The sequence below is a fragment of the Syngnathus typhle genome, linkage group LG22 (assembly GCF_033458585.1).
Source record: "Syngnathus typhle isolate RoL2023-S1 ecotype Sweden linkage group LG22, RoL_Styp_1.0, whole genome shotgun sequence".
NCBI classification, from domain to species: Eukaryota; Metazoa; Chordata; class Actinopteri; order Syngnathiformes; family Syngnathidae; genus Syngnathus; species Syngnathus typhle.
Genome location: NC_083759.1, coordinates 3,124,410 through 3,138,089, shown reverse-complemented (window position 1 = coordinate 3,138,089; position 13,680 = coordinate 3,124,410).

Genomic DNA, 13,680 nt, shown 5'->3' with positions numbered 1-13,680 from the left:
TTTATAGAAAATAAACAACAGCCCTTTTATAGAAAATAAACAACAGCCCTTTTATAGAAAATAAACAACAGCACTTGTGTAGAAAATAAACAACAGCACTTGTGTAGAAAATAAACAACAGCACTTGTGTAGAAAATAAACGACAGCACTTGTGTAGAAAATAAACGACAGCACTTGTGTAGAAAATAAACAACAGCACTTGTGTAGAAAATAAACAACAGCACTTGTGGCACAAAGAAAATAAACAACACCCCTTTTATAGAAAATAAACAACAGCACTTGTGGCACATAGAAAATAAACAACAGCCCTTTTATAAAAAATAAACAACAGCACTTGTGTAGAAAATAAACAGCACTTGTGTAGAAAATAAACAACAGCACTTGTGTAGAAAATAAACAACAGCACTTGTGGCACATTGAAAAAAAAACAGCACTTTTGGCACATTGAAAAAAAAACAGCACTTTTGGCACATTGAAAAAAAAACAGCACTTTTGGCACATTGAAAAAAAAACAGCACTTTTGGCACATTGGGGGGAAAGAAACAGCACTTTTGGCACATTGGGGGGGAAAGAAACAGCACTTTTGGCACATTGGGGGGGAAAGAAACAGCACTTTTGGCACATTGGGGGGGAAAGAAACAGCACTTTTGGCACATTGGGGGGGAAAGAAACAGCACTTTTGGCACATTGGGGGGGAAAGAAACAGCACTTTTGGCACATTGGGGGGGAAAGAAACAGCACTTTTGGCACATTGGGGGGGAAAGAAACAGCACTTTTGGCACATTGGGGGGGAAAGAAACAGCACTTTTGGCACATTGGGGAAAGAAACAGCACTTTTGGCACATTGAAAACAACCGCACTTTTGGCACATTGAAAACAACCGCACTTTTGGCACATTGAAAACAACCGCACTTTTGGCACATTGAAAACAACCGCACTTTTGGCACATTGAAAACAACCGCACTTTTGGCACATTGAAAACAACCGCACTTTTGGCACATTGAAAACAACCGCACTTTTGGCACATTGAAACAACCAACACAACCGCACTTTTGGCACATTGAAAACAACCGCAATTTAGGCACATTGAAACAACCAACACAACCGCACCTTTGGCACATTGAAACAACCAACACAACCGCACTTTTGGCACATTGAAACAACCAACACAACCGCACTTTTGGCACATTGAAACAACCAACACAACCGCACTTTTGGCACATTGAAAAAAACAACACAACCGCACTTTTGGCACATTGAAACAACCAACACAACCGCACTTTTGGCACATTGAAAAAAACAACACAACCGCACTTTTGGCACATTGAAAAAAAACAACACATTACTTTTGGCACATTTGAAAAACAACACATTACTTTTGGCACATTTGAAAAACAACACATTACTTTTGGCACATTTGAAAAAACAACACATTACTTTTGGCACATTTGAAAAACAACACATTATTTTTGGCACATTTGAATAACAACACATTACTTTTGGCACATTTGAATAACAACACATTACTTTTGGCACATTTGAATAACACACATTACTTTTGGCACATTTGAAAAACCACACATTACTTTTGGCACATTTGAAAAACCACACATTACTTTTGGCACATTTGAAAAACCACACAGTACTTTTGGCACATTTGAAAAACAACACAGTACTTTTGGCACATTTGAAAAACAACACAGTACTTTTGGCACATTTGAAAAACCACACAGTACTTTTGGCACATTTGAAAAACAACACAGTACTTTTGGCCCATTTGAAAAACAACACAGTACTTTTGGCCCATTGAAAAAAAACAGCACTTTTGGCCCATTGAAAAAAACACAACAGCACTTTTGGCACATTGAAAAAAACACAACAGCACTTTTGGCACATTGAAAAAAACACAACAGCACTTTTGGCACATTGAAAAAAACACAACAGCACTTTTGGCACATTGAAAAAAAACACAACAGCACTTTTGGCACATTGAAAAAAAACACAACAGCACTTTTGGCACATTGAAAAAAACACAACAGCACTTTTGGCACATTGAAAAAAAAAAACACAACAGCACTTTTGGCACATTGAAAAAAAAAAACACAACAGCACTTTTGGCACATTGAAAAAAAAAACACAACAGCACTTTTGGCACATTGAAAGAAAAAAAAAACACAACAGCACTTTTGGCACATTGAAAAAAACAAAACACAACAGCACTTTTGGCACATTGAAAAAAACAAAACACAACAGCACTTTTGGCACATTGAAAAAAAAAAACACAACAGCACTTTTGGCACATTGAAAAAAACACAACAGCACTTTTGGCACATTGAAAAAAACACAACAGCACTTTTGGCACATTGAAAAAAACACAACAGCACTTTTGGCACATTGAAAAAAACAACACAGCACTTTTGGCACATTGAAAAAAAAAACACAGCACTTTTGGCACATTGAAAAAAAAAACACAGCACTTTTGGCACATTGAAAAAAAAAACACAGCACTTTTGGCACATTGAAAAAAAAAAAACATTACTTTTGGCACATTGAAAAAAAAAAAACATTACTTTTGGCACATTGAAAAAAAAAAACATTACTTTTGGCACATTGAAAAACAACAGCACTTTTGGCACATTGAAAAACAACAGCACTTTTGGCACATTGAAAAACAACAGCACTTTTGGCACATTGAAAAACAACAGCACTTTTGGCACATTGAAAAACAACAGCACTTTTGGCACATTGAAAAACAACAGCACTTTTGGCACATTGAAAAACAACAGCACTTTTGGCACATTGAAAAACAACAGCACTTTTGGCACATTGAAAAACAACAAACAGCACTTTTGGCACATTGAAAAACAACAAACAGCACTTTTGGCACATTGAAAAACAACAAACAGCACTTTTGGCACATTGAAAAACAACAAACAGCACTTTTGGCACATTGAAAAACAACAAACAGCACTTTTGGCACATTGAAAAACAACAAACAGCACTTTTGGCACATTGAAAAACAACAAACAGCACTTTTGGCACATTGAAAAACAACAAACAGCACTTTTGGCACATTGAAAAACAACAAACAGCACTTTTGGCACATTGAAAAACAACAAACAGCACTTTTGGCACATTGAAAAACAACAAACAGCACTTTTGGCACATTGAAAAACAACAAACAGCACTTTTGGCACATTGAAAAACAACAGCACTTTTGGCACATTGAAAAACAACAGCACTTTTGGCACATTGAAAAACAACAGCACTTTTGGCACATTGAAAAACAACAGCACTTGCGGCACATTGAAAAACAACAGCACTTGCGGCACATTGAAAAACAACAGCACTTGCGGCACATTCCGTAAAACACAATTATTTGATTTTTACACCATACCCCAAAATAAAAAGAAAAAAGAAAAAAATAAATAAAAAAACCGAATACAAAAGGACACGCAGGGCAACAGCACTTGCGTAGAAAATAAACAACAGCACTTGCGTAGAAAATAAACAACAGCACTTGCGTAGAAAATAAACAACAGCACTTGTGTAGAAAATAAACAACAGCACTTGTGTAGAAAATAAACAACAGAACTTGTGGCACATAGAAAATAAACAACAGCCTTTTTATAGAAAATAAACAGCTTTTTTGTAGAAAATAAACAACAGCCCTTTTGTAGAAAATAAACAACAGCACTTGTGTAGAAAATAAACAGCACTTGTGTAGAAAATAAACAACAGCTCTTTTATAGAAAATAAACAGCCCTTTTATAGAAAATAAACAACAGCCCTTTTATAGAAAATAAACACAGCACTTGTGTAGAAAATAAACAACAGCACTTGTGTAGAAAATAAACAACAGCACTTGTGTAGAAGATAAACAGCACTTGTGTAGAAAATAAACAACAGTTCTTTTATAGAAAATAAACAGCCCTTTTATAGAAAATAAACAACAGCCCTTTTATAGAAAATAAACAACAGCCCTTTTATAGAAAATAAACAACAGCACTTGTGTAGAAAATAAACAACAGCACTTGTGTAGAAAATAAACAACAGCACTTGTGTAGAAAATAAACAACAGCACTTGTGTAGAAAATAAACAACAGCACTTGTGTAGAAAATAAACAACAGAACTTGTGTAGAAAATAAACAACAGAACTTGTGGCACATAGAAAATAAACAACAGCCTTTTTATAGAAAATAAACAGCCTTTTTATAAAAAATAAACAACAGCTTTTTTGTAGAAAATAAACAACAGCCCTTTTGTAGAAAATAAACAACAGCACTTGTGTAGAAAATAACCAACAGCACTTTGCGGCACGTAGAAACTAAACAGCAGCACTTGTGGCACATAGAAACTAAACAGCAGCACTTGTGGCACATAGAAACTAAACAGCAGCACTTGTGGCACATAGAAAATAAACAACAGTTCTTTTATAGAAAATAAACAGCCCTTTTATAGAAAATAAACAGCCCTTTTATAGAAAATAAACAGCCCTTTTATAGAAAATAAACAGCCCTTTTATAGAAAATAAACAGCCCTTTTATAGAAAATAAACAGCCCTTTTATAGAAAATAAACAGCCCTTTTATAGAAAATAAACAGCACTTTTATAGAAAATAAACAACAGCACTTTTATAGAAAATAAACAACAGCACTTTTATAGAAAATAAACAACAGCACTTTTATAGAAAATAAACAACAGCACTTTTATAGAAAATAAACAACAGCACTTTTATAGAAAATAAACAACAGCACTTGTGTAGAAAATAAACAACAGCACTTGTGTAGAAAAAAAACAACAGCACTTGTGTAGAAAATAAACAACCGCACTTGTAGCACATAGAAAATAAACAGCCCTTTTGTAGAAAAAAAACAACAGCCCTTTTGTAGAAAATAAACAACAGCCCTTTTGTAGAAAATAAAAAACAGCACTTTTGTAGAAAATAAAAAACAGCACTTTTGTAGAAAATAAAAAACAGCACTTTTGTAGAAAATAAAAAACAGCACTTTTGTAGAAAATAAAAAACAGCACTTTTGTAGAAAATAAAAAACAGCACTTGTGTAGAAAATAAAAAACAGCACTTGTGGCACATTGAAAAACAACAGCACTTGTGGCACATTGAAAAACAACAGCACTTGTGGCACATTGAAAAACAACAGCACTTGTGGCACATTGAAAAACAACAGCACTTGTGGCACATTGAAAAACACAACACAACAGCACTTGTGGCACATTGAAAAAAAAAACACAACAGCACTTGTGGCACATTGAAAAAAACACAACAGCACTTTTGGCACATTGAGAAAAACACAACAGCACTTTTGGCACATTGAAAAAAACACAACAGCACTTTTGGCACATTGAAAAAAACACAACAGCACTTTTGGCACATTGAAAAAAACACAACAGCACTTTTGGCACATTGAAAAACAACAGCACTTGCGTAGAAAATAAACAACAGCACTTGCGTAGAAAATAAACAACAGCACTTGTGGCACTTGTGTAGAAAATAAACAACAGCACTTGTGGCACAGAAAATAAACAACAGCACTTGTGGCACAGAAAATAAACAACAGCACTTGTGGCACATAGAAAATAACAACAGCACTTGTGGCACATAGAAAATAAACAACAGCACTTGTGGAGAAAATAAACAGCAGCACTTGTGGCACTTGTGTAGAAAATAAACAACAGCACTTGTGGCACTTGCGTAGAAAATAAACAACAGCACTTGTGGCACATGCGTAGAAAATAAACAACAGCACTTGTGGCACATGCGTAGAAAATAAACAACAGCACTTGTGGCACATGCGTAGAAAATAAACAACAGCACTTGTGGCACATGCGTAGAAAATAAACAACAGCACTTGTGGCACATGCGTAGAAAATAAACAACAGCACTTGTGGCACTTGTGTAGAAAACAAACAGCAGCACTTGTGGCACTTGTGTAGAAAATAAACAGCAGCACTTGTGGCACTTGTGTAGAAAATAAAACAGCAGCACTTGTGTAGAAAATAAAACAGCAGCACTTGTGGCACTTGTGTAGAAAATAAAACAGCAGCACTTGTGTAGAAAATAAAACAGCAGCACTTGTGGCACGTAGAAAATAAAACAACAGCACTTGTGGCACGTAGAAAATAAAACAACAGCACTTGTGGCACGTAGAAAATAAAACAGCACTTGTGGCACGTGGAAAATAAAACAGCACTCGTGGCACGTTAAAAACAACAGCACTTGTGGCACATAGGGAAAAAAACAACAGCCTTTTTGGCACATAGGACAAAAAACAACACAGCAAATGAAGTAACATGAGATCTATTCTCATCTACACACAGCACACACAACTTTGGATATTTTGAATGAATGAGTGAGTAAATGAATCTTATTTGTTCATTTAGTCAAAGTCAAAGTCAGCTTTATTGTCAATCTCTTCACATGTCAAGACACAAAGAAACCGAAATTACGTTTTCATTATCCCACGGTGACAAGACATATTACACTATAGACCAGGCATGTCAAACTTAGTTTGGCTCTGGGGCCGGATCCAGAGTTTCTTTTCTCAGGTGGGCCGGATCAGTAAAAGAATGTCAACTCCAACTATTTAGCTTTGTTTTTCAGTACTATGCTTTATCATTCAGCCTACATTTGTAACCTACCCTACATATTATAATCACGGATGACAAGGGATCTTTTCTAAGCATAACACATTTATTCACAAACAATGGAGAAAAAAATGATTTTCATGTTTGGCAGTTAATGTGTTAACAACTGGTTTATTTTAACAGTTGAGTGAATGCAGTTTTACACCTGAACCAACTCACCACACTAAACAAACTCAAGTGGGAGCTAAGAAAAAAAAATGTTTTGCCTTAATTGTCATACTGCTTTGAAATAATAATAAATAAAATGACAAAATAAAGGTTTTAGCAGTGCATGGGCAATAAGATTAGACTACATCAGCTCAAACTACTAGGCTGGGCCTAATGAAGCTGAGAATATACTGCACAATATTAATTGTCTTTAATATGAAACCATATTAATCTTATTTTTAATGATCTGTATTCATGCGTGCAAACAAATGTCGTGTCATCACACTTTTTTCTCTCTCTCACTGCACTCCTGCAGTCTACTTGCTGCTGCTGGCTCCTGAAACTTGGCATTTTTTGCTTTTACAAGTGCGTCGATATCAGGTGTCAAATCCTGAGTAGCAGCACATTTAACAATGTCATTCAAGTGTTCATTTGTTAACTTTGAGCGCTGCTTTGTTTTATTATTGTTCATCACGGAGAACACCTGTTCACAAAGATAAGTAGTCTCAAACATGGAGAGAACCTTTGCAGCCATGGCTGTTAATTTGGGGTAACCTGGCACAAGATACTGATAAAACGTATCCAATCCCACGGACCCAAATGTATCCTTCATAGCGGAATCGCACTGCAAGTCAATAAGCTCGAACTGAATGTCAGCTGGCACACCAGAAGGCTTCACTGTAAATGGCGAGCGAAAAAAGCCGAACTTGTTCTCAAGTTCACTGAAAACCTGAAACCTCCGCTCAAACTCTCGCAGCAAATCTGTTATGTTGTCTTTATATTTATCCAAATCGGGACGATCCGGTGCCTTCGGACGCACAGCTGTGAGACATGAGAAGTGCATGGTGAAGCAAGCTTGCCGGTTTATTTCTAGTTGGACACATCACGTTGCGAATGTTTATTTCCTGGTACTAACTCGTGTCAGTGCCGCATGGTGGACGTGAGCTCTTTTACACATTTACTGCCCTCTAGCGGCCGGAGGGAACATTTGAGTTGTATTTATTTTAAAGAATCATAACTTTTGATAGAAATGAGCTAGTGACTCGCTTCTTTTTTTGACATACTCAGAAATTTATGACGGGCCGGATCAAATCATCCAACGGGCCGGGTCCGGCCCGCGGGCCGTATGTTTGACATGCCTGCTATAGACAAACAAGTAAACGACATAATATAAAAACAAGAAAATGATGACTGTGTTAATACTAGGTATAAACAGAAAATCTCCTGCACAGAATGCCCAGTTTACTTGTTTGAAAAGGTGTGTGAACAAGTAATCTATCCAATTTAAGACAATTGTAGGTATCTCTAACAATGTGTTACTTTAGCTATTGTTGTCTTTTCCGTGAATAAAAAAAGGAAGGAAGGACTCACCGGAGACGTGTTCGCCAACGTGCAAACGTTGTACTTTGTATTTGTATCCTTCAAACATACAGGCAACGAACGAACACTGTGGAACCTAAATGGAATGAAAGAAAACTTTATCATTTGGCCTCAACCAATAATCGCAAATACGGCACCAATGGCACCAATGGCACCTTTAGCTTGCTATGTGCTAAAGGTGCTTTTTATAGCGCACCTTTAGCAACATAGCAAAATAGCGCACCTTTAGAAACATAGCAAAATAGCGCACCTTTAGCAACATAGCAAAATAGCGCACCTTTAGCAACATAGCAATATAGCGCACCTTTAGCAACATAGCGCACCTTTAGCAACATAGCGCACCTTTAGCAATATAGCGCACATAGCAACATAGCGCACATGGAAAAATAGCAAAACAGCACACACAGCAACATAGCGCACATAGCAACATAGCGCACATAGCGCACATAGCAACATAGCGCACATAGCAACATAGCAACATAGCGCACATAGCAACATGGCGCACATAGCAACCACCAACACCGCATCACTGACAAAGAAAGCCCAGCGCAGCCTGTACCTCCTGCGGAAACTCAGGCGAGCGAGCGCTCCTCCGGCCGTCATGACTACATTTTACCGTGGCACCATTGGGAGCGTCCTCTACAGCTGTGTTGCTGTTTGGGGTGGCGGCTGCACTGATAGTGAACACGGCTGGTAAGATTATTGGTGCTTCGCTCCCCTCCTTGAAGGACATTTACACCTCCCATCTCACCCGCAAGGCAACCACGATTGTGAATGATGTGAGTCACCCCGCTCACTCTTTGTTCGAGCTTCTGCTTTCTGGGAAGAGGTACAGAAGAAGCACAAGAGCACAGCGCGCAAGGCAGCACACAGCGCGCAAGGCAGCACACAGCGCGCAAGGCAGCACACAGCGCGCAAGGCAGCACACAGCGCGCAAGGCAGCACACAGCGCGCAAGGCAGCACACAGCGCGCAAGGCAGCACACAGCGCGCAAGGCAGCACACAGCGCGCAAGGCAGCACACAGCGCGCAAGGCAGCACACAGCGCGCAAGGCAGCACACAGCGCGCAAGGCAGCACACAGCGCGCAAGGCAGCACACAGCGCGCAAGGCAGCACACAGCGCGCAAGGCAGCACACAGCGCGCAAGGCAGCACACAGCGCGCAAGGCAGCACACAGCGCGCAAGGCAGCACACAGCGCGCAAGGCAACACACAGCGCGCAAGGCAACATAGCAAAACAGCACCTTTAGCACATAGCAAAACAGCACCTGTAGCGCATAGCAAAACAGCACCTTTAGCATTTTTAACACATAGCAAATTAGCACCTTTAGCACATAGCAAATTAGCACCTTTACCACATAGTAAATTAGCACCTTTAGCCCCTTTAGCACATAGCAAAATAGCACCTCTGGCACCTTTAGCACCTAGCAAAATGGCACCTCTGGCACCTTTGGCACCTAGCAAAATGGCACCTCTGGCACCTCTGGCACCTCGCAAAATGGCACCTCTGGCACCTTTAGCACCTAGCAAAATGGCACCTCTGGCACCTTTAGCACCTAGCAAAATGGCACCTCTGGCACCTAGCAAAATGGCACCTCTGGCACCTTTAGCACCTAGCAAAATGGCACCTCTGGCACCTTTAGCACCTAGCAAAATGGCACCTCTGGCACCTTTAGCACCTAGCAAAATGGCACCTCTGGCACCTTTAGCACCTAGCAAAATGGCACCTCTGGCACCTTTAGCACCTAGCAAAATGGCACCTTTGGCACCTAGCAAAATGGCACCTTTGGCACCTAGCAAAATGGCACCTTTGGCACCTAGCAAAATGGCACCTTTGGCACCTAGCAAAATGGCACCTTTGGCACCTAGCAAAATGGCACCTTTGGCACCTAGCAAAATGGCACCTTTGGCACCTAGCAAAATGGCACCTTTGGCACCTAGCAAAATGGCACCTTTGGCACCTAGCAAAATGGCACCTTTGGCACCTAGCAAAATGGCACCTTTGGCACCTTTAGCACATAGCAAAATAGCACCTTTGGGACCTTTAGCACATAGCAAAATAGCACCTTTGGCACCTTTAGCACATAGCAAAATAGCACCTTTGGCACCTTTAGCACATAGCACCTTTGGCACCTTTAGCACATAGCAAAATAGCACTTTTAGCACATAGCACCTTTAGCAGATAGCAAAATAGCACCTTCGGCACATAGCAAAATAGCACTTTATAGCACATAGCACAATAGCACTTTATAGCACATTGCACAATAGCACCTTCAGCACATTGCACAATAGCACATAGCACCTTCAGCACATAGCACAATAGCACTTTTAGCACCTTTAGCACCTTTAGCACAATAGCACTTTTAGCACCTTTAGCACCTAGCACAAAACCACCTTTAGCATCTTGCACAATAGCATTTTTAGCATCTTGCACAATAGCATTTTTAGTATCTTTAGCACATAGCACAATAGCATCTTTAGCACATAGCACAATAGCACCTTTAGCACATGGCACAATAGCACCTTCAGCACAATAGCACCTTTAGCACATATGCACCTTTAGCACAATTGCACTTTTAGCACCTTTAGCACAATAGCACCTAACCACATCAGACCTTAGCACCTAACCACATCAGACCTTAGCACCTAGCCTCTTAGCACCTAGCCTCTTAGCACCTAGCCTCTTAGCACCTAGCCTCTTAGCACCTAGCCTCTTAGCACCTAGCCTCTTAGCACCTAGCCTCTTAGCACCTAGCCTTTCGCACTTTACTTGTTTGAAAAGCAGTAGGAAGTAAGACTTATTTCATTTATTTAAAGGGAAGAAGTAGGACGTCTTTATTTAATGGGAAGAATGGATTTGCTGGGATTCCAAATTTCCAAAATGGTTGAATGAAGTCATTTCAAATGTGATTTCTGATAAATACTAGGTGTGAACACAAAAACTACTGCACAAGATGGCCAGTTTAATTGTTTGAAAAGGACTGTGCAGAAGAGAGACTTATTTCATTTATTTAATGGGAAGGAATAAGACTTATTTAGTTTGTTTAATCTATTTTTGTTCCCAGGCAAAATTGGATTTGCAGCAATTGCAAATTTCATCAAAGCACAGTGCCAAGCCTTGACTTGAGACCTGATAGGACGTATTAAACGCTTGGATAAATTGATAGAAGTTGGTCGTATGAGCGAATGGAGTAACATGAGACCTATTCTCATCTACACATAGCACACACAACTTTGGATATTTTGAATGAATGAGTGAGTGAGTGAGTGAGTGAATGAATGAATCTTATTTGTTCATTTAAATGATGACTGTATAAATACTAGGTATAAACAGAAAGTCTCCTGCACAAAATGGCCAGTTTACTTGTTCGAAAAGGTGTGGGAACAAGTAATCTATCCAATTTAAGACAAATGTAGTTACCTCTAACAATGTGTTACTTTAGCTATTGTTGTCTGTGACTTTCCCATGAATAAAAAGGAAGGAAGGACTCACCGGAGACGTCTTCGCCAACGTGCAAACGTTGTACTTTGTATCCTTCAAACATACTGGCAACGAACACCGTGGAACCTAAAGGAATGAAAGAAAACCTTATCATTTGGCCTCAACCAACATTCGCAGATACAACACAATGTGACGTGCGAGGTTAGGGTTAAAGATTGAGGGAGGGGCCCTCGTTTTAAACTACTTTTTTGAAAAGGAGTGGGGAATAGCAAGACTTATTAATTTATTTAATGGGAAGAAGTAAGACTTATTTAGTTTATTTAATTTATTTTTGTTCCCTGGCAAAATTGCATTTGCTGCAATTGCAGATTTCAACAAAGTATGGTGCCAAATCGTGACTTGAGACCTTATAGGATGTATTAAATGCTTAGTTTAATTGATAGAAGTTGGTAATAAGAGCGAGTGGAGTCACGGTGGTTGAATGGATGAATGAATGTTGAAAGTAATTTAAATTATGACTTTGTATAAATACTAGGTATTAACAAAACATCTACTGTGCAAAATGGGCAATTTACTTGTTTGAGAAGGAGTGGCAAGAAGAGAAGTAAGACTTATTTAATCTGTTTGTTCCCAGGCAAAATTGGATGTGCTGCAATTCCAGATGTTACCACATGATGGTGCCAGATTTTGACTTCAGCTCTGATAGGCCATATTAAACACTTAGTTGAATTGATAGAAGTTGGTAATAAGACCGAGTGGAGTAACATGAATGTTCTGAATTAGACAGTTTGAATATGCTTTTGAATATTTTTAGGTAAACAGTTTAGCTTCGCTTTGAGCATCATTTGAGCAGTCTGATAATCAACCAAATCTTTGAATTGAAGAATTTAGGATTTAAGAGTTAGCTTGTTATCATGTTCAAGGTAATCAGATTTGTTTAAAATTCGAATGGCCTTCTTTTAAAAACTATTCTGGATTACTACTTTGGATCTTTCTTGAATGGATGAATGAATGTTGAAAGTAATTTAAACTATGACTTTGTATAAATACTAGGTATTAACAGAACACCTACTGCGCAAAATGGGCAATTTACTTGTTTGAGAATGAGTGGCAAGAAGAGAACTAAGACTTATTTAATATGTTTGTTCCCAGGCAAAATTGGATGTGCTGCAATTCCAGATTCCACCACATGATGGTGCCAGATTTTGACTTCAGCCCTGATAGGCCATATTAAACACTTAGTTGAATTGATAGAAATTGGTAAGACCGAGTGAAGTAACATGAATGTTCTGAATTAGACATAGTTTGTATATGCTTTTGAATATTTTTAGGTAAACAGTTTAGCTTCGCTTTGAGCATCATTTGAGCAGTCTGATAATCAACCAAATCTTTGAATTGAAGAATTTAGGATTTAAGAAATAGCTTGTTATCATGTTCAAGGTAATCAGATTTGTTTACAATTCGAATGGCCTTCTTTTAAAAACTATTCTGGATTACTACTTTGGATCTTTCTTGAATGGATGAATGAATGTTGAAAGTAATTTAAATTATGACTTTGTATAAATACTAGGTATTAACAGAACATCTACTGCGCAAAATGGGCAATTTACTTGTTTGAGAAGGAGTGACAAGAAGAGAAGTAAGATTTATTTAATCCGTTTGTTCCCAGGCAAAATTGGATGTGCTGCAATTCCACATTTCACCACATGATGGTGCCAAATTTTGACTTCAGCCCTGATAGGCCATATTAAACACTTAGTTGAATTGATAGAAGTTTTTTGAATATTTTTGGGGTAAACAGTTTAGCTTCGCTTTGAGCATCATTTGAGCAGTCTGATAATTGACCAAATCTTTGAATTGAAGAATTTGGGATTTAAGAAATAGCTTGTTATTATGTTCAGGGTAACCAGATTTGTATATAATTATAATGGCCTTCTTTTGAAAACTATTCTGAATTACAATTTTGGATCTTTTCTTATATTACTTTGCAACAATATACTCGGTGACAGATTACACAGTATAATTACATATGTTAATTTGAGAGT